The 26777-nt window shown below is 49.8% G+C and overlaps 1 protein-coding gene across 2 annotated transcripts in view; it reads right to left on the minus strand.

Annotated features, from left to right (window-relative positions):
- The window catches only part of COL6A2 (collagen type VI alpha 2 chain), a 48132-nt gene extending 43519 nt beyond the window's left edge, over positions 1 to 4613 (minus strand). For both annotated transcript variants that reach the window (XM_024111710.3, XM_065562223.1), the window contains exon 1: positions 4008 to 4613. The gene's annotated coding sequence lies outside the window, so the exon portion shown is untranslated. The remainder of the gene's footprint in view (positions 1 to 4007) is intronic.
- Between the last annotated feature and the right edge of the window lie 22164 nt (positions 4614 to 26777).

The following is a 26777-nucleotide window of genomic DNA, read 5'->3' on the forward strand; positions in this document are numbered from 1 at the left end:
AGTGGCCGGCGCAGCAAGGTGAGAGTCAGGCTGTCCTGACTGCATTGACTCGCTAGGTTCACGCTGGTTCCACCAGTGTCACTCCATTGGGTCCAACAAGGCTATTTCTGACTTACAGGGATGTGAGATCCGCATCAGAGCCATTGTCTGGCCTCGTGCCAGTCACTTAGCCACTCTGCCTTTGTTTCCTCCCCTGGGAATCGGGATACCATGCCCATAGCTTCCTACCTGCCAGCAGGGTGCTGAGAAAACAGTCATGTCTGCAGAGTGCCTGAGGGGCTCGGATGAGAGTTGCACCAAGCATTCCGACACCCCCAAATCCTCCAGTATTACCCCTCAGCCCTTTGGGCCCCAGCCTGAGCCCCAGGACTGGAGCCAGCATTCAGAGAGCCTCTGCCTTGTAAAGAAATACTTAAGGTGTGCTCACAAAGCGAAATCAGCGCCCATTTGTTTAGTTTGCAGGGAAGCGCCGTGGAGGACCATGTTGCTGTGCAGTCTGGGGCCAGTCATTGGAACACAGGCTGGCTCAAGAATTAGCTGATTATCCCTGGCCCCCGCAGCTGGCCAGGGACTGCCTCTGTGTGACCTATGTGCAATGAAAACAGCTCATAGCAGACAGGGGCTCACAACAGCACAGACAGGCATCAGCCCACATGGCAATTTGCTGTCCTCTAGTGGAGAAGCCAAGGAGTGGATGGGCATGGTGAGAGATTGCCTCTTGCCCTTTCAGCAGAGTGCTGGGTGCACTAGCAACGTGGGGCGGGGAAGTTCCACTAGCCATGGCCTCTTCTGCACCAGGATGAATGATGCTACTAGAAGAGTAATGCTGGCTTGGAGCTGCTGGTGTGTACCCAGAGCCTTCTCTCCTCTGTGTACACACACTCCCGTGACACATACGGCACAGCAGTGCCCCCCAAGAGCCCCAGGACAAACCACCTGGCATTTGTAACCAGAGCTTTCCCCTGGGACTGGCCTGCTCCCATCAGAGTCGCTGTATGAGCAGCAGTTAACGCAGCCGGGGTCCTCATCCCATCACAGCCCCCACCCACCCCTCCCCTCAGCCCACCTCAGTGCACCCCTGCCCCATCTCAGGTGGTACCATTACATCTGCTTCCCCCAGCCTCCCATGGGTGCAACGTGTTCCCCAGGCCCACATGCCAACAGGACCGCCGGTCACTGGATGGGCGCTGTCCCCTGCCCTCCCCCTGGATCCCATGGAGGGTTCTCTGCTGAGTCCAGGACCCACGTGGAGGTAGTGAGCAGGTTGGGGAGGTGTGGGCGAGCGGGGTGGGGGACACACACTGACCCTCCCCCAGGCAGCCCCGCAGAGAGGTGCCAGGAAGGTCATATTGCCTGGGCTGTATTACCTACTCTGGCCCATGTAGGTGCCTTGACAGTCTGGCCTGCAGGGGCTGAAGGAGTGATTCGGCAGAGTCCATGAGGGGACCCTCTCAGAGCTTCCCCCGACCTCCCCTCCTCCAAAGTCTGGGAGTCAGAAGTGAGACATCCCTGCTGGTGATAGAGACAGGAGGGAGCAGCCCTGGGACTCGCCAGCCCTGGCTTCATGTCCACGGAGCGGATGCGGAAGGCTCCAGCCTGTGCTGTGACCCTCTCCCTGCATGTGGTTCAGGCCTCACCTCAAGCGATCTATGGAGACTTGAGGGGGCACGTGCAGGAGCAATGCACTGTACGGTGCTGCATGGGAGCCCAGGAGCTCACCCATCCACACCTGTCCTAGGTTGCCCTGTTTGTTTGCAGCACGCCCTAATGGCCAAGCAGTGGCCTGGCAAGGACGGTGGCCATGCAGGAGACTGTCGGGTCTGCGCTTGCAGGCAGAATGGAAAAACACTTCTCCCTCCCCTGAACTCCTTATGGCAAGAGAGCAGCTCCACCCACCATTTGAGATGATCCCCCACAAGTCTTGTTGCACACGATCACATCATTCAATCATTTGTCCCCACTGCCCTTCCCTACAACAGTGGGGAGACCCTGGCTGGTGGAGTGTGGAGTCCAGTGAAATGTGGCAGTAATTTCTCAACGAGGGATACAGATTCCCTCTGCTCACAGACCAGCGGGACCCCAGCCAGCAGACATGACAGACCTTCTGTCCCATCCTTGAGAGTGGAGACAGCTGGCAGATCCCCTTGCATGCCAGAAGGGCCAGCTCAGTGCCACAGAACCTCCCTGCATAGCCAGGGTCCCCCATACCACTCTGGTCCACTCACCCAACTGTGAGAGCTGGGAGCATCAGCAGGTGAGAATCCCCATCTTGTGTACCTACTACACTGAAGATCTACATGGCATCCCTGAGAGAGGCCTGAGTATCTCACTTGCCTGAGGTGCCCCTAGCAGACCTGAGCAAACCAGCCCCAGTGTCTGGGCTAATACTGTATGGAAGCAGCTGAGTTAATGCCCCCAGATGTGTTTCGCTCACAGGAAGATAACTATTCCCATGTGCATCATCCCGCCGATGGCAAATGTACAATAACGTTTCACACTCCATATTCCCCCTTGAAGAACCATCCAGGCTCATGGTTTTCATGGCAGTGGCTATGGGTTGTGTTGAGTGTGTGGAGAAGCAGGATATGTGCACTGGAATATGTGATCTCGGGGTACAACCCTGAGACCTGTGGCCTGTGCCTGGGTCTCCAGTCACATAGGCACCCTCTGTTCTAGCTCTGTCCAAGGCACTAGGGTTTCTTCTGAAAATCAAGTATGATAAAACTAGGAGAAATCTATGCCCCCGTCTGTAACAAATGCACAGGCAAATGCCTTCCTCCTGCCCTCACGCACACACAGGCTGGGCTTACTTAGTGCGAGTGCCGTGAGTTTCAGTGTGTGTCAAACAATCTGCTTAGATCTTTCCCTTAGTGCTCAGTGGTTGGTCCCCAGGCAGATCACCCACTACTGTAAAGGCTTCCCCTCCATTGCCTGGCACCCAGCTCTACCTCGTCTATCTTACTGCAAACACCACAGGACTTCAAACAGCAGAGATCGCGTGGGAAGGAGGCGGCAAGAGGCCTGGGAATGTCATTTTGTGAGGGAGGAACAATCTCAGCCTGGGTGCCATTTTCACTTGTGCAGAAATGGCACCTCTTCCAGGGGATGGCTTATACTGCCATATTAACCACACCCATCAGCGAACCGCTGGCACTGCAGTACTAGTGAACCAGCCACATGCACATTTCACTGTGCACAGCTAAAGTAGTGTGCATGAAATCAGAGTACACTCCTTAAAGCCCTCAGCCCGAACAAAGCAAGTTACGCATACCCTAGCAATAACACTGAGCCCTCTTCAAACCCTGCCGGTTACCTCTTCACAGAAAATTGACAGGCTTGTGAAATTCAACAGACCAAAACACCCGATTTCTGTGAGGAGCAAAGAGAATCTTGTACTCGGGTGTCATTCAAAGTCAAAGAGACGCCCTTGGGTCTAATAATTCAGGCTTTGTACCAGCATCAACATTCTGGTACTGCTACAGTGGGCCAAGTTTGTCCCTCAGGTAATGCCACTGGCTTCAATAGAGTTACACTAGGGATTAATTTGGCCCAACAAGTTTTAGTGACTTACTAGCCCCTTGGCCATGATGCCTGAAACTTGAGTTCATATTCAAGGGACTGAACTTTCCTTGAGTCTTGTGAGGAGCAGAAGCTGCAGAATCTCTCCCCAAAAGATTTCCTTCAGAAAGTGGTCTCATTAACAATTATTCTAATCCCAAGAGAGTTTGTTGCCCAAAATATGCACACATGCAAATCTCTGAACTATCCAGCAGCTCAGAGAGATAAGTGAAATATAGATCTGTTTACTGTGTCTCGTCTCTAAAAGCAACATGCCTAGAAAGTCTACTGTATCAACTTGATCAAGAGTTCACAACTGGATGAGTTATATGCACAAACACAACCTGAAGATAAAAAGATTAGTTTCCCCGTTCATATCTGCAGTACCTTCAAAAGAAACAGGAAGGTTTATGGAGATATTAAATGGTGAAGCAAGAGTCTTTGCTTACCTGAAAACAAGATCGAAGTTTCCTCCAGAAAGTCACGTCAGGAAAAGAAGAGAAAAGTCTTGGAATCTTTGTGTTAATAGGGCTTCTGCATCTTCGGTTGGAAGGGTTGGATTTCTTTTCTTAGAGTTTTTGGTGTCTATTTTTGATGAAGAGAAGGGATCAGTTAGGAGTGGCAGATTCTTCTCCAGCCGAGAGCCTCTGTTCTCTGGCAAAAAAGAAACTGCCTACTTTATAATTCTCCTCCTTCAACTTTGTCTGTGACAGAGGCCAAAGACGTCCTTCCTCCAAGTATCCACAGGGTGTCACTGCGGATCCATCGAAGCCCCCTAGGCTAGGCTGAGGAGTGGGAATCACCCTCCAATCCCTACTCCTTTTCCTGGGGGTGTCTGGAGTGGGGCAGGGGGAAGCTGTAATGTTGCAGTTAGGAGATTATTTAAAAAAAAAAACGGAAGAGCAAGTCATGTTTTTCCAAGCACAGGAGCTCTCTCTGTGCCTGCCACATGGATTTCCACCACTCACTCATGTTACTCCTCTTCCCCCCATTTGTAACCTATCTTGAGGAGAATGCATAAAATGGACTGGTACATTTCAAAACAGGAAGGGCTCAGACTTCAGTTTCCCGCAGCCTTCACAAATATTCACCTCTTACTCAGGGACCCTGGCAACCTCCTGGCCAGGAAAATGTCCTGATCCAACCACCATTAATGTCACTAATGCAAAGACAAACACAATAGGGTGAACGGCAGCGCCAGCGTCCCTGCATTGTCCTAGGCCCTCCCCACCCATGGACACTGCTCTGAACTGACCTCTCAATCTAGGGCTGGGGGAGCAGGTCACTCTCCAAACCCATTCAGCCCTTGGCCTCTTGGCGGGATCTGCCAGTCGCGGTGCTGGGTTAGTAGCCTGTGCATAGCTCTCCCAGGCCAAGCCCTGGTGGGTTCCAAGTACAAGCCAGACCCATCATTTTAATGAAAACCCATGTTACTATTTGTTTTCCTAATCTGATTTTTGCTTCTTCCCTGCTACTGTAACTGCCCCATGCCCAGTGTGCCCCATGCATTTCAGTTCAACAGTCTAGCAGTCCTGATTTACCGATGAGTCATTCACTCCACAGTACTGTACATGGAAAAGCCCCACATGGAAAAAGAGCCCCTGCATGTAATTTTCCAATTATTTTCCATACACTTATGTGGTTCTCAAACTGTGATGTAGGGACTACCAAAGGTCACAGAGTCCTTTGTGGTGGTCCACGGAATGGAATATTTGAGAACCAAGCAGTGAGGTGGGCTGCTGGCCCATGATAAGGTCTTTCTTTCCCAGAATGCTCTGCAGAGTAGAAAACTTGGAGAACCCTGGAGGCAGGACTTAGGGTACAGTCATATATGGGCAGTTTCCTTTTGTGAAACACATATGGTATGAAACTATGTATGCTTGAAATAATAATACAAATAAATAACAACAACAACAACAAGGAATATGAATTTAGAATATAAATGTGCTATTCTAGCTTTTCCAAAGCTGTAGAAAGCTTGAGAAATTACAGAATGGAAAAAGGGGGGGAAAGAAGAAAAGAAAACAAGCAAACCCCAAGATATAATTCATTCTATGGCGTTCAGTGGTGGAAAACAGAAAGAAGAAAACATAAACATCCAAAATTTTCAAAGTTTTCAGTCTTTGAAAATTGCATCAAAATAAAAACTGTTTCAAAATTTTCCAGCAAAAATTGAAAGTTTAAGCCAAAACATTTCAAATGAATTAATCTTTCAACCAACTCTAAGATAGATAGATTTTGATGACTCCCTTCCCATCTGGTATCTGACTCATTACATACCATGAAAAATATACTCAATCCACGCACGTACAATGTAGGCCAAATTCTACTCTTGGGGTATGTCAATAGGATCCTAGCAAGGATAGTTGGGACCAAGGGTCAGAGCAGGGTCAAACCAGAGGATGGGAGTAGCAGAGAAGTTCATAGTCAGGTTCCAGGCCAGGGTCAATACCAAGCACAGTCAACCTGTGAAACTCCTTGCCAGAGGATGTTGTGAAGGCCAAAAGTATAACAGGGTTAAAAAAAAGAACTAGATACGTTCATGGAGGATAGTCGATCAATGGTTATTAACCACGTTGGGCAGGGATGGTGTACCTGGCCTTTGTTTGCAGAAGCTGAGAATGGGTGACAGGAGATGGATCACTTGATGATTACCTGTTCTGTTAATTCCCTCTGAAGCACCTGGCATTGGTCACTGTGGGAAGACAGGATACTGGGTTAGATGGACCTTTGGTCTGACCCAGAATGGCCATTTTTATCAGAGGTCGAGTCAGGTTTCAGGGTCCAGGTTAGGAGGCAAAGTCCAAATCCAGCCAAAGTCGAAGCCTGGCGCTCAGGAGCAGGAAAGGTCAAGGCAGCTATTGGAGATCAGTACCGATGTGTGAACACTTCCTGGAACACCCCTTGAGTTTATAGAGGGCAGGGAGCCAATCAAGAGCCATGAGGCTGCTTCCTGTCAGACCCCTTGAGGCGGGACTTCCTATAGTTTGTGTCCACAGCAGGTCATAGGCAATGGAGCGCATGCTGGTTACAGCTACTGCAGGGCGGCAGCATGGACATGTCTACTACCTGGCAGCTCTGCAGGCCCAGGCTCTAGACCTGCTGGCCCTTACATTAGCCTACCTACTCAGAAGGCTACTATGTGGTTAGGACATGGGCTTCTAGGATCCCCTTTCTAGGTCATTGTCCTCCCAGTCTCTGAGGTACCATAGGAAGCTGTGATTGATTTTTGATTCCAGTCTCTCCTGGACCTCATACTCATCATGTCCTTGGACCTGTACCAGAGAGGGGGGTGGTTGAGCCCAGCGAGCAAAGTCATGTTGTCAATGTAAGGTTAGCAAGGATACATGAAACACTGGGTGTATTTTGAGGGATCTGGGTAACTGAAGCTTCAGGTCACTCGGCTGATCACTTGGCTTACAGAACACGTGCTGAGGTACGGGAGGTCCATTTTACAACATGGGTATTTGGTGTGGCGGTTTTGGGCTGAGAACAACCCTTTTTGCCCGATGCTGCAAGCCTGGCCTTCCCAGTGCTGTTGGTCATATACCACTTGTAGTCTTCCTTGGCCTTGTCCAGATGGATCTTGAGTTCTTCTTGGACCTCCTGAATCTGTTGCACCCAGTCAGCAGCTGCGGGATTGGTGGAGCAGACAGGTGTGGCCAGGTGGAGATGGGGGTGGGAGCCACAACTGGCACAGAACAGACTCTGCCTGGTGGAGACATGGTCGGTGTTGTTCTGTTTGGGGTAGAAGGTTTGACCAGTTGCCCTTGTGAAGCAGCAAAAGTATTGTTCTAACTCTTGATTCACCCGTTCGGAGTGACTGTCAGTTGGGACATCTGTATATTACCTTAATACAAATAATATCACCTGGATCGATTGGTCTTCAGCTGTCGTTAAGACTGCGCCGATCACAACACGTCCGCCATTCTTCTCGCATTCTTGCCTTTCTTCTCCACGTTCATCCGAAACGTTTTACAATGTCATCTTCCCATCTTCTTGGAGGCCGACCAGGTGGTCTTTTCTGTTCTCGCGGGTACCACTCAGTAATGATTGCGGTCCACCTATTGTCCGTGAACCGTGCTATGTGGTCTGCCCATCGTATCTTATTATATCTGCTTCCGACAACAATATCTTTCACACCGCTGTGTTCTCTAATCGTTTCATTTGGGATACGATCCAGAAGGGAAATTCCCAACATAGCTCGTTCCCTTGCCCTTTCAGCTACCGACAGCCGCTGTTCTTCTCTCTTCGTCAGTGCCCAGGTTTCACTGCCATACAGCATGGCTGGCAAATAATATATGATATTATAATAATCTATTGAGTTTATAGCTGCTGAAAAATGCAAACTTTGAGATATGAATTGGGGCCTCATGTGAGGATCCAGGTATACCTGTACTGGGTATCAAGCAGCCTCCAGATAGTGGTGCCACTCTTTGAAGGTCACTTTGACGGCTAGAAGCTCCTTATCTAGAATTTCATCATTCTGTTCACCTGGAATGAGCTTCCAAGAACAGTAGGCGCAAGGGTGAAGGTGCTGTGTCTTTGAGCGAGTATGGTCCCAATTGCCACACTGTAGGCATCTGTCTCAGTGATGAAGGGTCATGCCAGGGCAGGGTGGACCAGGATCAGGGCTCATCCTGAGCTGGTTGAAAGCTTGTTGGGCCTCTGGAGACCAAGTGAAAGTGATGTTTTTGCACAGATGTGCTGTCAATGGGGTGATTTGGCTTGAAAACCTAGAGATGAAGTGCCTATAACAGTTAGTGAACCCCAGGAAGCATTGTAGTTCCTTGATGTTTGGGGGGGATGCCCAGGTTCGTACTGCCTCCATCTTCTTCGGGTCCATTTAGAGACCATCGGGGGACAGGATGTAGCCCAGGAACTCCATGGAGTGCTGGTCAAAGCTGCACTTTTCCAACTATGCATCCAGACTGGACGTGTTGAGTGTGTAGCATGAAACCCGCAGAAAACATGAGGATACCATCTAGGTAGACTACCATGTATCGGTCTTGGATGTCACGGAAGGCCTTGTTTATGAAATATTGGAATGTTGCAGAGGCATTTGTGAGGCTAAATGGCATTACCAGGTATTCATAATTGCCATAACACATTCGAAAAGCTATCTTCCACTCATCCCTGCTTCAGATTCAAACCAGGTTGTAGGCCCCCCATAGGTCAAGTTTTGTGAATACATGGGCCAATTGTACATGGTCCACTAGTTCCAGGATGAGTGGAAGGTGGTATATATTCCTGATGGTACCCTGATTGAGGGCCCAGCAATCCATGCATAGACTCAAGCTTCCATCTTTCTTTTTAACAGCAGAACTGGGGCCCTATCGGGTGAGGTAGATGGCCATATGAAGCCCTTGGCCAGATTATCCTGGAGACAGGAATGCAGGGCAGACAGCTCAGGTTCTGACATTGTGCAGATACAGCCAAAGGGCACCTTGGCACCTGATTGCACTCGACTGGGCAATCATAATCCTGGTGTGGAGGTAGGGTGTCAGCATTCTTTTTCTTGAAGACATCACCATAGTCACTGTACTTGTGGGGCAGTGCTGGAGTCAACTCTGATGGTGTTCCCACCTGAGTCACAGCCAGGTCCTGGTGGTGCACATCTTGTTTCTGGGGCTCATCAGATGGTGCATTGCAGACAGACTTGCTGGCAGAACTTGGAGCAAAAGCTAACCTGGTGCCAAAGGATGTGTGGATCATGAACCACCAGTCATGAAATGACAAAGATTATGGGGAAGTGCGTGGAATGATCTGCTCACAACTGAAAGACATCCTGATGGTCCCAAATGGCAACTTCCAGAGGAGGTATCTCCTGTGTTCCTAGCACCGATGAAATCTATAGTTTCCACTCGGCTGGGACCCGTTTTTGGTTGAACCGGAATACCCAGAGGTTGGGCCTTATTGACATTGATGAAGGTGTCCACTGTCCTGTAATCCACCAGTGCCCACTGTGGTGGAATTCGTTAAGGCTCCCCTGGAACACAGAGGCAGACCTGGACTTTAAGATGCAGGGAGCATGCCTGGGGCATGCCTCGGTGTGGAGGAGGGGGACATTATCTCAGGACTCCCCCAGGGCAGCTCCCTCTACTGGGTCTGGGTGTGGTCATTTCCCAAACTGCATCATGCTAGAGCTCAGGATGGGCAGTTGACAAGAGTATAGACAGATCCTCCACAGTAGACATCAATGGTGGTTTTTTTCCTCAGAGGTCACATGGCGGTGGGCACCAGTTGGAGACAGGTACCATGGGGAACTGGCTTGATGTTAATACGGACCCCTTCCTTTCCTCATGCCATTTGCTGAGCCTACTGTCATTGGGTATGACAAGGTTGACAAAGGCATCTAGGTTGGGACACCACATAAACTAGCTCATCCATAATCTCCTCACGTAATCCCTGCCCCGTGAGAGTTTGCACAGGGCCACCTCTGCTGAGTAGGCATGGTGGGAATCATCAAATATGGTGGAAAACACCTGGAGAAAGGCAAGCCAGTTCAAGAGCATGAGGCTCACTCATTCAAATAGGGATGAGGCCCAGTCCAATGCATGTACCATCAAGAGGCTAATAATGAGTCCTACTTTTGTTTGCTCAGGGGATAGGACCAGAGACGGCACTGGTTAATAAACACCTTGAATTTTTAGCAGTCCACATTAATGGGTAATGCACCACTGCCACCATGTTCCCCCCGGGTAATGTCTTCACCACGGGCCAGGGTGGTCCAGGCAAACTGCCAGGATCCCCACAAGGGCAGTCAGGGACAAGGGTCAGAGCAGGGTCAACCTGAGGCTGGGAGTGGTGGAGGAGTTCTTAGTCAGCTTCCAGGAGGCAAAGTCCAAATCAAGCTGAGGTCAAAGTTCAAGACCGGAAGTGGTCATGACAGCTACAGGAGATCTGTGCACTGTTGTCTGGATACTTCCTGGAATGCTCCTTGGGTTTATATCAGACAGGGAGCCAATCAGAAGCCATGAGGCTGCTGCTTGTCAGACCCCTTGAGGTGGGACTTCCCATGATCTGTGTCCACAGTGGGTCACAGGTAGCGGAGTGCAAGGTGGTTACAGCTACTGCTGTGTGGCAGCTCTGCACGTCCTAGACCCCACCCCAGCCCTTACAATGCCTATGCTGCAATCACAGCTTTAATTTAGCCAGCTTGGGTACTGGGGCAATGAAGCCACAGCAGCATGGTCTTCAGTACAGGCAGTAGAAGCCTGCCTGGACCGTTGGTAATTACTTCAGTAGCTAGCCATGCGGCCGCAGCTTCACCGCGAGCTTGGGCTATGTGAGCTGCAGTCACGCCCCAGGACTGAAGCGTAGACGTACCCAGCGGTGTAAAAGGGAAATAATTTCATTGCGGTAAGTGCCATTAGCCCAGATTCACAGCACATGGCGGAGAGTGCAGCTTAGCCTGGTATATCTGTTCCATCACAGTGTATGAGGGATGGCTTTGCCTAGATACATTAGAAAATAAATGATAAATGACCAGAGACCCTCTCGAGAGCCCTGATCCTCACAGCTTGCCCAGCTCCACTGCATCCTGTCATGCCCCTGGGCTGCTTGAAATTGTACTGCTCCTAATGGCCCCCAGGGAGCCTTACCCAGCCAGCACTACACCTGCCAGGATTCCTGCTTGCAGAAAGAAGCTGCAGCTGCCCATATAGGGGACCGTCTGGCCCCCAGAGTGTGCAGGGACACTCTCAGGCATACAGTCGTGACTTTGAATGGTAGCCGTGAGATAACTTGGATGCACACTGTATATTTAAGTGTAGGATAGTATGCAAGTATGCGCACACCGACCCTAGGGGCACAGAATCATAGGACTGGAAGGGACCTCGAGAAGTCATCTTGTCCACTCATGGCAGGATTAACTATTATCAGACTGTGCCTGACAGGTGTTTGTCTAGCCTGCTCTTAAAAATCTCCAATGATGGATATGCCACAAACTCCCTAGGCAATTTATTCCAGTGCTTAACCACCCTGACAGTGAGGAAGTTTTTCCTAATGTCCAACTTACACCTCCCTTGCTGCAATTTAACCCCTTTGCATCTTGTACTATCCTCAGAGGTTAAGAACTATTTTTCTCCCTCCTCCTTGTAACAACCTTTTATGTACTTGAAAATCATTATCATGTCCCCTCTCAGTCTTCTCTTTTCCAGACTAAACAAAGCCAGTTTTTTCAATCTTTCCTTATAGGTCAAGTTTTCTAGACCTTTAATCATTTCTGTTGCTCTCCTCTGGACTTTCTCCTATTTGTCCATATATTTCCTGAAATGTGGTGCCCAGAACTGGACACAATGCTCCAGTTGAGGCCTAATCAGCAAAGAGCAGAGTGGAAGAATTACTTCTCAGGTCTTGCTTACAATACTCCTGCTAATACATCCCAGAATGATGTTTGCTTTTTTTGGTAACACTGTTGACTCATATTTAGCTTGTGATCCACTATGACCCCCAGATCCCTTTCCGCAGTACTCCTTCCTAGGCTGTCATTTCCCAATTTGTATGTGTGCAACTGAATGAAGTACTTTGCATTTGTCCTTATTGAATTTCATCCTATTTACTTCAGACCATTTCTCCAGTTTGTCCAGATCATTTTGAATTTTAATCCTATCCTCCAAAGCACTTGCAACCACTCCCAGCTTGGTATCGTCCACAAACTTTATAAGTGTGCTCTCTAATGCCATTATCTAAGATATTGAAGATATTAAACAGAACTGGACCCAGAACTGATCCCTAAGGGACCCCACTCGTTATGCCCTTGCAGCATGACTGTGAACCACTGATAACTACTCTCTAGGAATGGTTTTCCAACCAGTTTTGCACCCACCTTATAGTAGCTCCGTCTAGGTTGCATTTCCCTAGTTTGTTTATGAGAGGGTCATGTGAGACAGTATCAAAAGCTTTACTATAATCAAGATATATCACATCTACCGCTTCCCCCCTCTCCACAAGGCTTGTTACCCTGTCAAAGAAAGCTATCAGGTCGATATGACATGATTTTTTTTTTACAAATCCATGCTGGCTGTTACTTATCACCTTATTATCTTCTAGATGTTTGCAAATTGATTGCTTAAAAATCCATCAGCCAAATAACTAGAATTAGTCATGGTCCATTTTCTAAACTCTGAAATTCCAGATAAAGACAAAAACGATGCCAGCTGTCTCATCGTCGTAAATCCAATGTGTCATTTGTTGCAATACTCTGCTCAGTGCCAATTCCCTAGGTCATAAAATATATCCCTGATAGATTAACATTGCAGTGTAAACTCCAGCTGTGCAGCACAAACAAAACTTGTACAGTCTGGACTGCAGCAGAACAGTTTTCAGTTTACATAGATTGTTTTCTCTAAATATTATCTTAAAAGCAAATTTGCTGGGACCAGGAAGATAGAGAGGGATGAAAAAAGGTTGCGGAGAAAACCTTTTAGTTATCTCTGCGCCGTGTATGGAAGGGACATAAACTCCTGAGCCAAACAGACTGCTTCTGAGGTTCTCAAAGAGCTCACAGTCTGAGAAATACCTGCCAAAGGACTGCACCGGGCCCAACTGCAGCAGCCTCCCCGAAGCCTCTACAAGAGCGGTGGAGCACAGCGACCATTGCACCTCCCTCACCCACGTTCAGGACCGAGAGAGAAGGAGCGAGGGGTGATCCAGCTGGTAGAGTCCCAAAAGGTTCAGAAGGAGCATCCAGAGGTGTGGGGCCTGGCTCCTTGTGTAACCCTTCTGCCAGGTGGAGCCGGCAGCAACCAGGGCCGGGTTCAATATCTAGGGGTTCCTTTTCAACAGTACAACACAGAACCATCTTGAACCCCCACCTAGTAACCTGGGAAAATTACACACCACCCCGGGCACCTGAGAGGCAATCCTTCCCCACTCACAAGCACAGAGTCTGAGTGTAGCAAAGAAACTTTTAATGAATGGAGGGAAATCACCCGACATTAATTAAGGAAAATACTGCAAGCAGGATTCATAAACCTAAAACTTTGACCAGGACACCCACCCCTGAATGCGTGGGGCAGTGCCTTCCACCTCATGTTCTTGAGTTCTACAACCAAAAGTTCCTTTACCGTGCCCCCCTCTGCTCCATCACCAGACCCCACTCACAGGGGTTGTCCTTGATCAGTGAGGACCCAGGATTCAGAGGTGCATCTGTGTGAGTTCAACTCCAACCCAGGGAAGAAGGCACCTGGTTTGCTCCGCCATCTGAGCACTTGCTTTGGATGGCTGCTCTCGCCGCTCCCACTAGGTACTCTCTGCTGTGACCTCTGCAGGTCAGATTCTTAGTGCTTGTCAGCTCTTAGTGATGCAGGCTGGGCAAAAATGCTGTCCCACCACAAGTATTTTAAAGAAGCCTTATTGAGGACGCAGGAACAAACCATCCCGACGTGCAGAAAGAATAGCAAATATGGCAGGCGACCAGCTTGGCTTAACAGTGAAATCTTCGGTGAACTTAAACACAAAAAGGAAGCTTACAAGAAGTGGAAATTTGGACAGATGACTAGGGAGGAGCATAAAAATATTACTAGAGCATGCAGGGGTGTAATCAGGAAGGCCAAAGCACAATTGGAGTTGCAGCTAGCAAGGGATGTGAAGGGTAACAAGAAGGTTTTCTATAGGTATGTTAGCAACAAGAAGAAGGTCAGGGAAAGTGTGGGATCCTTACTGAATGGGGGAAGCAACATAGTGACAGATGATGTGGAAAAAGCTGAAGTACTCAATGTTTTTTTTGCCTTGGTCTTCACAGACAAGGTCAGCTCCCAGACTGCTGCACTGGGCAACATAGTATGGGGAGGAGGTGAGTAGCCCTCAGTAGTGAAAGAACAGGTTAAGGACTATTTAGAAAAGCTGGACGTGCACAAGTCCATGGGTCCAGATCTAATGCATCCAAGGGTGCTGAGGGACTTGGCTGTTGTGATTGCAGAGCCATTGGCCATTGAAAATGATTTCTTAAAAATCCATCAGCCAAATAACTAGAATTAGTCATGGTCCATTTTCTAAACACTGAAATTCCAGATAAAGACAAAAATGATGCCAGCTGTCTAATCATCATAAACCAATGTGTCATTTGTTGCAATACTCTGCTCAGTGCAGAAAAATTGAAAATTCGTGGCGATTTGGGGAGGTCCCGGATGATTGGAAAAAGGCAAATATAGTGCCCATATATAAAAAAGGGAAGAAAGAGAACCCGGGGAACTACAGACCTGTCAGCCTCACTTCAATCCCTGGCAAAATCATGGAGCGGGTCCTCAAGGAATCCATTTTGAAGCACTTGGAGGAGAGAAAGGTGATCAGGAACAGTCAACATGAATTCACCAAGGGCAAGTCATGCCTGACCAACCTGATTGCCTTCTCTGATGAGATAACTGGCTCTGTGGATATGGGGAAAGCGGTGGACGTGATATACCTTGACTTTAGCAAAGCTTTTGATATGGTCTCCCACAGTATTCTTACCAGCAAGTTAAAGAAGTATGGGCTGGATGAATGCACTATAAGCTGGATAGAAAGCTGGCTAGATTGTCGGGCTCAATAGGTAGTGATCAACAGGTTGATGTCTAGTTGGCAGCTGGTATCAAGCAGAGTGCCCCAGGGGTCGGTCCTGGGGCCGGTTTTGTTTAACATCTTTATTAATGATCTGGATGATGCGATTAATTGCACCCTCAGCAAATTTGCAGATGACACTAAGCTGGGGGGAGAGGTAGATATGCTGGAGGGTAGGGACAGGGTCCAGAGTGACCTAGACAAATTGGAGGGTTGGGCCAAAAGAAATCTGATGAGATACAACAAGGACAAGTGCAGAGTCCTGAACTTAGGAAGAAAGAATCCCATGCATCGCTACAGGCTGGGGACTGACTGGCTAAGCAGCAGTTCTGTAGAAAAGGACCTGGGGATTACAGTGGATGAGAAGCTGGATATGAGTCAGCAGTGTGCCCTTGTTGCCAAGAAGGCCAATGGCATATTGGGTTATATTAGTAGCAGCATTGCCAGCAGATTGAGGGAAGTGATTATTCCTCTCTATTTGGCACTGGTGAAGCCACACCTGGAGTACTGTGTCCAGTTTTGGTCCCCCCACTACAGAAGGGATGTGGACAAACTGGAGAGAGTCCGGCAGAGGGCAATGAAAATGATTAGGGGTCTGGGGCACATGACTTACGAGGAGAGGCTGAGGTAACTGGGCTTATTTAGTCTGCAGAAGAGAAGAATGAGGGGGGATTTGATAGCAGCCTTCAACTACCTGAAGGGGGGTTCCAAAGAGGATGGAGCTCGGCTGTTCTCACTGGTGGCAGATGACAGAACAAGGAGCAATGGTCTCAAGTTGCAGTAGGGGAGGTCTAGGTTGGATATTAGGAAACACTATTTCACTAGGAAGGTGGTGAAGCACTGGAATGGGTGGAATCTCCAGCCTTAGAGGTTTTTAAGGCCCGGCTTGACAAAGCCTTGGCTGGGATGATTTAATTGGTGTTAGTCCTGCTTTGAGCAGGGGATTGAACAAGATGACCTCCTGAGCTCTCTTCCAACCCTAATATTCTATGATTCTAAATGATTTCAGCTCTTTTGCACACTTAAAATAACAAAAGGCTCCTAATGAAACCTATTTAGCTCTATCTTTGAATAGTGGGGAGGAACAAGCTAAACCAGACCAAGGGCCGTTAGGGAGAGGCCATATCTCCTGATTGACACACCTGTCTCCACCCCTCTTACTTTCACAGGGGTCTGGCATTAAAGCAACTGGCTTAATGAGGTCCTTTCAGCTGAGGGTGACTCCCTCATTTGGGGCAGGTTAAGCACAGTTCTGCTCCCCTTTATTCATACAATAAAGAGAATAACCGTGATTACATCATTTCACTACCCCGGCATTCAGTACTAAAGTGATTTGTAACCCAACACCCACCAAAGTTGGTTACTTTGAGCAACAGCGCTCTATCTGCTAGATTTCTAGGCAGAGTAGGTGTGGTCATGTAAATACAGTTTGCTCCTGAAGTCTCTCCCCCTCCCCACTAGCTGTCAGGGGAGAGCTCACTCATACCCTGCCTACACTTGTATTGGCATGCCCCCCATCTTGCTTTCTGACATAGGCAGACAGCTGGCAGTGTCGTCTTTGGGAGGATGCTGCAGTCACTCTGCTTTTGGAGCCAGGGCAGGGCTGTGAAGTCTGAACCACAACTCTGCTAGTCACATGACAAGAGGCCCTGGCAGTCCCTGAGCATGCAGAACGTGAATGTGCCCACCTCATGGGTGAGATCCTCAGGGTGCGAGACCCCCTGGGCAGTATGCATGGCTAATTTTAAAGAGACAGTACCATGATATACTACACCCTTTAAGGAGAGTGACTGCAAATGACTATACCAGTTAGAAATTCATGCCCTTGGATTGACATCCAAACCTGGCCCCTGCTCCTTTCTCTATTGTTCCATGCATGGCATGCTGGGCCAGAACAGGAGAGGACTCCCTTCTTATTAACCTAAACTGTCTCTTTAGTCAGGCAGCTATTCCTGGAGCTGCTCCAGTGACTCCTTAGCACTCCAGTCATGTGCACACAGACTGACTTCCACACGCCTCCTCCATCCCTGTCCCTCCTGTGCCTGACCCCCCACGCAGGTTTCTGCGCCCGCCATATTATCTGTGTCTATCCAGGAACCAGCAGTGCACTTGGTATTTCCCAGACCACAAAGCAGACATGTTGCCTGTCTATCTCTGGCACCTACATAGCCCTCATTGCCACCGGATCTGAGCCCCTCCTAGTGTCTAAAGCACTGGGCCTGACACAATCCTGGGCAGGAGGGCAAGGCTATTTCCCCATTTCACAAATGGGAGCTGAGGCACCCAGGGGCTGGCCCAAGGTCACCCAAGCAGTCTGTGGCAGAGCAGGGACTTGAACCCAGTTCTCCCTAGTCGCAGGCTAGTGCCAGAACCCCTGGGTCACCATCGCTCCTTGCTCAGAAGTGATGTCATGGAGGCCCCCTGCTCTTTATGATAATGATGCTGCATCTCCCTTGAGGATGTTGCCAGCCCCCAGGTATGACATCATCAGCACACACCCATATCCGCTTGATGATGTCATCACACTGGGGTGTGATGGTGGGTTCTGCCTCAGGATCATCCTGGGGTCTCACCTGCCAGTGGCTCCAAGTCTCTTGGATTCCAGCCTCCCCTGCCCCAAAGGGCTTGCCATCCAAAGTTAGATACACCCAACCAAGGCATGGCAGGGGCGGGCGAGAGAAAGGAAGGGGGAGGGATACACAGTCAAAGCACGCAGCTGCTGCATTTACCTATGCATGAGTCTGCGAGTGCTTCCCCCCTCCTCTCTCCAGCGTCCCTGGGCAGTCCCCTGTGCCCAGCATTCCTTCCGCGAATGCCTTCTGCTGGGCCAGGGAGATGCAGCTCGGTGCAGCAGTGCGGTCACCCCCAAGCCAGCTGTGGCTCATTGCAGCTCTGCAGTGCCTCAGTGTTGTGCATTTTAGTGTGTGCTCCGTCCAGATCTCTCTGGACTTTCTGCGGTGCCTTTGTATAGCAGATTTTGAGTTTAGACCATATTCCCTTGGAAGATGTGGAATTTCAGGGCCTAGAAGAAACGAGTCCTTCTGACACAAAAGCTCTAGAGAAGCACCTGAGGCCCCATTTGAAATCAAGGCCCTATTGTGTTGAGTGCTGTACAGATCTGGGCTACATCTACACTTGGAGCCGGGGTTTTGTGTGTGTACTCAGCATTGTATGTACACACAATTGCAGGAGCAGCTCATACATACATACATAAGGTCATTGGGCTGCTCCCTGAACCTATGCCCATTCTTATGTATACATACAATACAATATACAACAGCCATACTGAGTCAGATCAATGGTCTATTGAGCCCAGTACTCTACTGACATTGGCCAGTGCCAGGGGCTTCAAAGAGAATGAACAGAACAGGGCAATTATCGAGTGATCCGTCCCCGGTCACCAATTCCCAGCTTCTGGCAAACAGAAGTTTAGGGACACCAAGAGCATGGGGTCTCATTGATGGACCTACCCTCCATGAACTTATCTCATTCTTTTTTGAATCAAGTTATAGTTTTGACCTTCACAATATCCCTGGCAACTAGTTCACAGGTTGACTGTGCATTGTGTGAAGAAATACTTTCTTTTGTTGTTTTAAACCTGCTGCCTGTTAATTTTATTGGGTGACCCCTGGTTCTTGTGTTACGTGAAGGAGTAAATAACACTTCTTTATTTACTTTCTCCATACCAGTCATGATTTTATAGACCTCTATCATATCCTCCCTTAGTTGCCTCTTTTCCAACAGTCCCCCACCTTTTTAATCTCTGCTCCTATGGAAGCTGTTCCATACCCTTTATCTTTTTTTTTTTTGCCCTTCCCTGTACCTTTTCCATTTCTAATATATTTTTTCTTGCAATGGGGCGACCACATCTGCATACAATATTCAAGAAGTGGGCGTACCATGGATTTGTATAGCAACATTATAATATTTACTATCTTATTATCTATCCCTTTCTCAATGATTCCCAACATTCTGTTAGCATTTTTGACTGCCGCTGCACAGTGAGTGGGTGTTTTCAGTGAACTGTCCACAATGACTCCAAGATCTCTCTCTTGAGTGGTAACAGCTAATTTAGACCCCATCATTTTGTATGTATAGTTGGGATTATGTTTTCCAATGTACATTACTTTGCATTTATCAACATTGAATTTCATCTGCCATTTTGTTGCCCAGTCACCCAATTTTGTGAGATCCTTTTGTAACTCTTTGCACTCTGCTTTGGACTTAACTATCTTGAGTAGTTTAGTATCATCTGCAAACCTTGCTAGCTCACTGTTTTCCTTTTTCCAGATCACACATGAATATGTTGAATAGGACTGGTCCCCCTGGGGGACATCACTACTTATCTCTCTCCATTCTGAAAACTGACCATTTATTCCTACCCTTTGTTTCCTATCTTTTAACCAGTTACCAATCTACGAGAGAACCTTCCCTCTTATCCCATGACAGCTTACTTTGCTTAAGAGCCTTTGGTGAGGGACCTTGTGAAAGGCTTTTTGAAAATCTAAGTACACTATATCCACCGGATCCCCTTTGTCCACATGCTTGTTGAACCTCTCAGAGAATTCTAATAGGTTGTGAGGCATGATTTCCCTTGACAAAAACTGTGTTGACTCTTCCTCAGCAAATCGTTTTCATCTAGGTGTCTGATAACTCTGTTTTTTTACTATACTTTCAATCAATTTGCCTGGAAATGAAGTTAGGCTTACCGGCCTGTAATTGCTGGGATCATCTCTGGAGCCTTTTTAAAAAATTGGTGTCACATTAGCTATCCTCCAGTCATCTGTTACAGACGCTGCTTTTAGTGACAGTTAATTGTTAATCTACCATGACTGTTAGAGGCTGGCTCTATGGTTTCTCCCTTTCTCCCTCTGTCCCTGAACTGGAGATGTTAATAATGCATTGTGAGGGGCGCTGGAATGATCTAATGTAGCTTTTGAATCAGCTTGCTCTTTGGTATTTGGGCTGACTTTTCTGCTAACACCTTTGACTCTGCATAGGATGGACTTGACATGAACGAGTCACAGCTGTTAGCTGTTAGTAGTTCATCTGCATTCCCATGATAAGTAACATGTGATTTACGAAACATTATTATGTTGTTACTCAATAGGTTGGATTAGTGCTCAGTTTTTTCTTAAAATTGAGCAGCAGCCCCGCAATATAAATTAATCTTTCCTGTTTAACTCAAATAGGTCTGCCCCAAGGATGGTGACCAGGAATCTCATGTGATTTCAGTGGTTCCATTGCACATACTGTGGTTACGCTGCATTCTACTTCAGTATCCATTTACTGAGAAATTCACCATGCGTTGGTGCATTTTCAATAGCATGCACTGATCGGTTGCAAGCCTTGCTTGATAAATGTATATTAAGAGACCCAACAAATGTGTAGTCTTCGCATTATCAGATCATTTCCCCCCCCCCCCCCCCCGCTTATATGCCTAGGAATGGAGTTTGCTTTCATGCTTTTTTGCAGTTGTCTGAAATCCCTGTTGTTTCCAGGTCAACCTGGAAACACTGCAATCATCTCTCCTAACTTCGCTCATGCGTTCTGGGGAATTTTCTCTAATATCTTTATAAATTCTATGCATGCCTCAGTTTCCCTCTGCACTTTGCATTGTCTTGGGGCAGTGCAAGACATGGGGCCTGGGTGTCGCCTTGCTCTCTGGGCGCAGTGAATAGGGTCGCTAAGGAACTCGCTAGAACCTGCTGAAAATGACCCCATATCAATGCAGAAGCCCAAAGAGACACTGGAAAAGCCCAAATGACCAAAACATTGACACCTAGGGTGCAAGGACCCTAGGGGGTTGGACTAGATGACCTCCCGAGGTCTCTTCCAACCCTGATCTTCTATGATTTTATGATTCTAAGGACGAAGAGGAAGGAGGTTCCCCCCACCTCTCAGAAGGGAAGCTGAGCAGAGACCCCAGCTCAAGGGCAAAGGACTGAGACATGTCCAGCAGAGGATAAGTGTGGAAGTTGACTGCTCTCCCCGGGACTGACTGGGAGGGGTCAGAGAGAGACAGAGCCTGAAATGGAGTCATTACAGCTTGGCTGCCGAATTGTGCTGGATTGGCCAGAATGGACTATGCTTGAACTTCTCTTTCTCTGTGCTAACCTACGGGCTGCCAGGGCTGACTAATAAACCCTGCTCGGTTTTAAAAACACTGCGACTGCAAATACTGGTGTCAAGGCAAATGCTGGCTGAGGTGCACTGGGCCTGACAAGCATACCAGTCTCTATCAGAGCCTAGCTCAGTGGGACTCGCTGGGCACAGCTCATGGTGTGAAGCAGGAGTGCTGGAGCCCAGAGGCTCCATCTAGGAAGCGGGTGAGACTGCATGGCCTAACTTGAAAGAAGAGTGGGACCCCTTGAGGCTCTGGCACACTAGTGGGGTTCCTCCGAGAGACTGTTTAAAAGCTGGGGTGTAGCAGAGATCCTGTGGATGCCGAGACAGGTTCCCTTTCAGACTGAGGGATTCAGGTGGTTTCATTTGCTCCAGGCTTGCCCAAGATTTAGTTTGCCCCTGAGACCACGCAGTAAGGGGTCAGTGTCCACGTACTCTGACAGTGACTGTTACAACAGTAATAACAAACCTTGGCCTGACTGAGCACTTTTCAGCTGCAGGTTCCCAGGTGCTCCGAAGTAGGGCTGTCACAGGGGCCACTCGCTGCTTGTGGTGCCTCCTCCTGGCTGTCCTGGTGATGAGCAGCTGTGGCGAGGGGTTGTGCATTCCTCCAGCAGTGTCTCTCCCATCACCCTCTCGCTGTTTGCTGCTCCAGGGGCTCCCTCTTCGAGACGTGGCCCTCCAGCCCGGCCACCACAGGTGTTTCCCCTTCATAGGGGGTATCGAAATCTCGCCATACACAATGGCAGTCCTCCAATTACAGCTCCAAGCATGCCACCCTCCAGGGGCTGGCAGGGGGACGTGGGCCTGCCCTGTCCTCCAGGTTCCAGCTCAGGGGCCTCCCGGTCTGCAGCCACTGCCTGTGTCGGGGGGCTCTTGGCCCCTCACTGTCACTGTCCAGTCTAGTGTCCTACACACCGGGCCAGGCCACCTCCCTGATCACCATGCCAAGCCAAGGCCACATTCTACTGTGCAGGATGCAGGGAACCGCCAAAGGCCCCAGATACATCGTTCCTGCTGCGTGTTCCCCCTGGCCACTGTTATATCCTTGGGGGCAGCAGGTTTAGGAAGAAATCACTTGAGACCAGACAGCAGCAAGCTTACAAAGCAACCATTTATTTACAGACACTGAGCTGACCTAACCAGCCAAAACTGGCTGGGCTAGCCCCTAATAATCTAACTCAGTTGCGTTGCCATAGCAACAACAAGGTGCTATTACCAGGACAATCAAATACACAACAGCCACTAGACACTGGAAGTCCTTTCAGATGTGGGGGCTCGGTGGACACAGGCTGGGCAGGAGCAGAGTCACTGGGGGGGTTGCCCAGATGCTCCTGACCCTAGATGAAGGCGAGGCCTCTTGCCAGTTGTGGGGGAGGGAGCACAAATTCCCCCCTCTCTGGCAGAAAGATTCAGGGCACATCTGCTGGGGAGCTCATGGAGTCACCTAGGGTTACCATTCGTCCGGATTTACCCGGACATGTCCTCCTTTTTGTGCTAAAAATAGCGTCCGGGGGGAATTTGTAAAGCACTCAAAATGTCCGGGATTTCCCCCCTCCCCCGGCAGAGCAGAGCGGGCAGCTGGGAGGGCTGCAGGAAAGTCCCGGGCTGGACTCCGGAGCAGCTGTAGAGGAGCCGGATCCGCCCTGCATTCTGAGCCGGCAGCTCTCCCCTGCAGCCCGGTCCAGCAGCACTGTGCAGGGCCAGGGACCGGGTTTTGTTGCGCTGGGGAGCGCAGCCACGTGTCCGGCTCGGCTCGCACAGAGCCCAACACCCTGTTCTGAGCAGCAGGGTAAGGGGGCCAGGGGGCAGGAGAAGGGGCAGGGAGGTTCTGGAGGGGGCAGTCAAGAAACGGGGGGAGGCTTTTTGGGGGGAGTGGAGAAAGTTTTGGGCAGTCAGGGTACAGGTAGGGGGTAGGGTCCTGGGGGGCAGTTGGGGGGGGTCTTAGGAGGGGGCAGTTAGGGGACAAGGAACAGGGAGTCTTAGGTAGGGGGTGGGGTTCTGGAGGGCAGTTAGGAGCAGGGGTCCCAGGAGGGGGCAGTCAGGGGACAAGGAGCAGGGTGGGGGGCTGAGAGTTCTGGGGGGGAGCTGTCGGGGGCAGGAGTGGGGAGAGGGATCGGAGCAGTCAGGGGACAGGGAGCAGAGGGGTTTAGATGGGTTGGGAGTTCTAGGGGGGGCTGTCAGGGGGTGGGGAGTGGTTGGATGGGGCGTGGGAGTCCCAGGGGTCTGTCTGGGGGTGGGGGTGTGGAAAAGGGTTGGGGCAGTCAGGGGACAAGAGGCAGAGAGGCTTAGATAGGGAGTGGAGTCCTGGGGGGCAGTTAGGGGCAGGGGTCCCAGGAGGGGGCAGTCAGGGGACAAGGAACGGGGGGAGGGTTGGGGGTTCTGGGGGGTGGGAAGTGGGAGGGGCAGGGGCGGGGCTAGGGCAGGGCTCCTCCCGTCCTCTTTTTTGCTTGCTGAAATATGGTAACCCTAGAGTCACCTGTCTGCTTGGGGGGATTATGGGGGTGCAGGGTTGGAGTTCCCACCTTCACTGTGTGGCTGTGAAATTGGGGACTGTGGGAAAGCAGAGCTGACCCAGTGCACAGATCAGTTAGTCCAGTCCCGAGGAGCAGCTGTGAGCAGAGCCTGGCCCAGGGCCTTTGCCAGGGAGTAGCCACACAATTTCAACAAAAACTTTCTATCACTCCTCCCCCGTCCTTCTCCCTCAGTAGCTCACCTCCCTTCCCAGTTACTCCTTATCTGCAAAGAAAGCACCTGTAGAAACACAGATATTGTCCACAATCTCATCCAGCAGAGGAACTCATTCAGAAATGGTGGCTTTAAACATAGGCCTGGATTCTGGTTCCCCACCTTGAGCCTCCCAGATTCAGGAGGCAGCCAAACAGACCTCTGCGACGAACTGGGACTGTTCTTACTGTGGTCTGTGAATGCTGACAGGGGAGTGTGGCTAGGATAGTCTGCATTGGGGGATGGGAGACCGACTGGCGGAGAATACCTGAGCGTGTAACATGAGAACCCAGGAAGGGGTTAGAGGCCAGGTGACACCTTTGCCCAGGAAACTGAACAACGGCTGTGGGAGGGGTCGCTGAAGGCAGAGTTTCGGAAGCTGGCTGGTAAGATGGCTGGGATGCAGATGGGGCTCTGACCTCGAAAGGGGGCTAGAGTGCCCTGGGACCCCAAGATGGACCTAACTGAGGGGGGCCCTGTTGTCTGTGCCTGCAAGACCTGTCTTGGACTGTATTCCTGTCGTCTAAATAAACCTTCTGCTTTACTGGCTGGCTGAGAGTCATGGTGAATCGCAGGGAGCCGGGGGTGCAGGGCCTTGTGTCCCCCCACACTGATACGTCAGCTGTTACTTGAATGATACAAGTATTAAGAGGGTTGGCTGGGCCCCAGTCAGAGTCCTGGGTCAGTTCCCTGCTCTGCCATGGACTTTCTGTGTGACCTTGGGCCAGTCACTTGGCCTCTCTGTGCCTCAGTTCTCCTCTGTCCAATGGGGATAAGAGCCCTTCCCTGCCACACAGGGGCGGTGAGGGAAAATCTGGGAAAGACTGTGAGCTGCTCAGGTACCATGGTGATGCGGGCCAGATAAGCACCTAAGAAACATAGAAGGGATTTAAATTCTCAAAATCTGCTCTCCTTACCTTCCTAACTGGGAAGACCGGGGCTGGAGGCCAGTGGAGTTCAAGAGTGGGAGGAGAGAAGCAAAATCTGCTCTGAATCCAGAAAGATGCATCTATTGCCCAAAAGATGAAACCAAATTAATACCCAGGATCTCTGCCTTTGCCTCACAATCAAAAGCCCTTGACTGGCAGTAAATCACTGGATGCCCTCACTGCCTCCTAGGAAGTTATGCACCTGGTGAACCTGTAAGGCAAGTCTCATGGAAGGCGCTGGATAATTCTGGAAGAAGTCGTCACACACTTGGTCTTGGATGTTCTTTCCAGAGTCTGCCAGATTTGCCCACATTTTCTTTAGACCCGCCTTAGTGACACAGTATGTGATACACGTTTAGGTGCATGTGAATAACTTCAAAACACTGTGAACCAATCAATGTTGCTTGGCCTGTCCATCCCATGGTTGAACTTTGGGCTGGGTCCCCTCATGGAAACAGTTCCTCCCCAAAGGAATTTCTTAGAACAAGGTTAGAATGGGAGTGGGACTGCCACTGAACGTTGGGTATGGGCTGGGCGTGCACACTGGAACTAGAGCTCGTGCAGTTAGGGACTGGCACACAACCTCCGCACAGCTTTGAAATACACGCTGCGCTGCATGGGCCCAGCCTTTCCAGAGTAGCCCCCAGGCTCCCTGCAAGTCCACCTGGAAATGCTCATGTATTGCCGCCCAGGGCTCTGAGAGGCTTTCCCACCCCTCTCTCAGGCCAGGAAATAAACAGGAAGCAGCTATAAAAAGCAATTGTTTGGTCTAGCCTGGGTCATTTTAGCGCTGGACCTGGCAAGAGGGAGGAGGTGAAGGCTACAGTGTTGAATGGGATGCATCGGCAAGAAAAGGCCGTAGAAGCTCAGTTTCAGAAGCATTATCTGGGGGCAGGGGGCTGGGCTGGGTGCTATGAAAGAGCAGAACTGAACCGAAGTGCCTTTGAATTGTTATGGCTGGTGGTATGATCCTGTGGGTGCAGGGAGACTGGTATACCACTTCCTGGGATTTGGGGCTGAGATGAAAGAGCAGAAAGATGGTCCGGGGATTAAGGGGCTAGCCTGAGACTTGGCATTATTCAGCTCCAGCATCCTGGTGTCGCCATGGTCAAGTCACTTAGCTTTTCTGTGACTCAGTTTCCCCATCTGTACAATGGAGATACTAGCACTGGCTGGTGTTCCGGGGGAGAGGGGGGTTCTGATCTGGTCACTTGCTCTAGCAATGGGGCTGCATAAGTGCCAGATAGAGAGAGGAGCTGGCGCTCCCCTCTCCTCCTTGGGAATAGCAGTGATATGCCCACAGCAGCAATGGAAGGTATGCAAGCTGTGAATCGATGAGCCAGACACCCCGTTATGCCTGAATCTTGGTAGGCGGTGACAGCACCGACAGTCTCTCTAACAGCCACGCAAACATGCACTGGCCAGCTCCTGCTCTGGCTCTGTTCCCTGGGAGTTCCGCCACTCAGCCAAAAGCTCCCGGATGTTTAGAAAGTTAACACAAACCTCCAAGCACAGTCGGAGGCTTGGTAAGCTCCTTTGGCTTTAACATGCAAATCCTATGCGCTCCTACAATTGTACTTCATGTATTCAGCACCTGGGTGTATTTACAGATAAAATAATATTTACTAACACATGGAAGTGTACGTTTGGAAATGGCTAGGACTGTATTTAAACATGGCTTAAGGGGTTTTCAACCCCCCACGCTATCTGGGTTGCCCAGTCCCGGTCTGTGAACTCAGGCTCTTTCACCCCAGACACAGGCTGTTTGTGGATAATAGCCCAGCTTCCCTGCTGCACCAAGTCTGCACTGGATGGAGTGCGGGGGCTGTCATGGAAATGGGCAGAGAGAGATCCTTTATCCGCCGGCTGGTGCTGCACCCTGCACGCTCCCGCAAA

The sequence above is a fragment of the Chrysemys picta genome, chromosome 11, assembly GCF_011386835.1.
Source record: "Chrysemys picta bellii isolate R12L10 chromosome 11, ASM1138683v2, whole genome shotgun sequence".
Lineage (NCBI taxonomy): Eukaryota > Metazoa > Chordata > Testudines > Emydidae > Chrysemys > Chrysemys picta.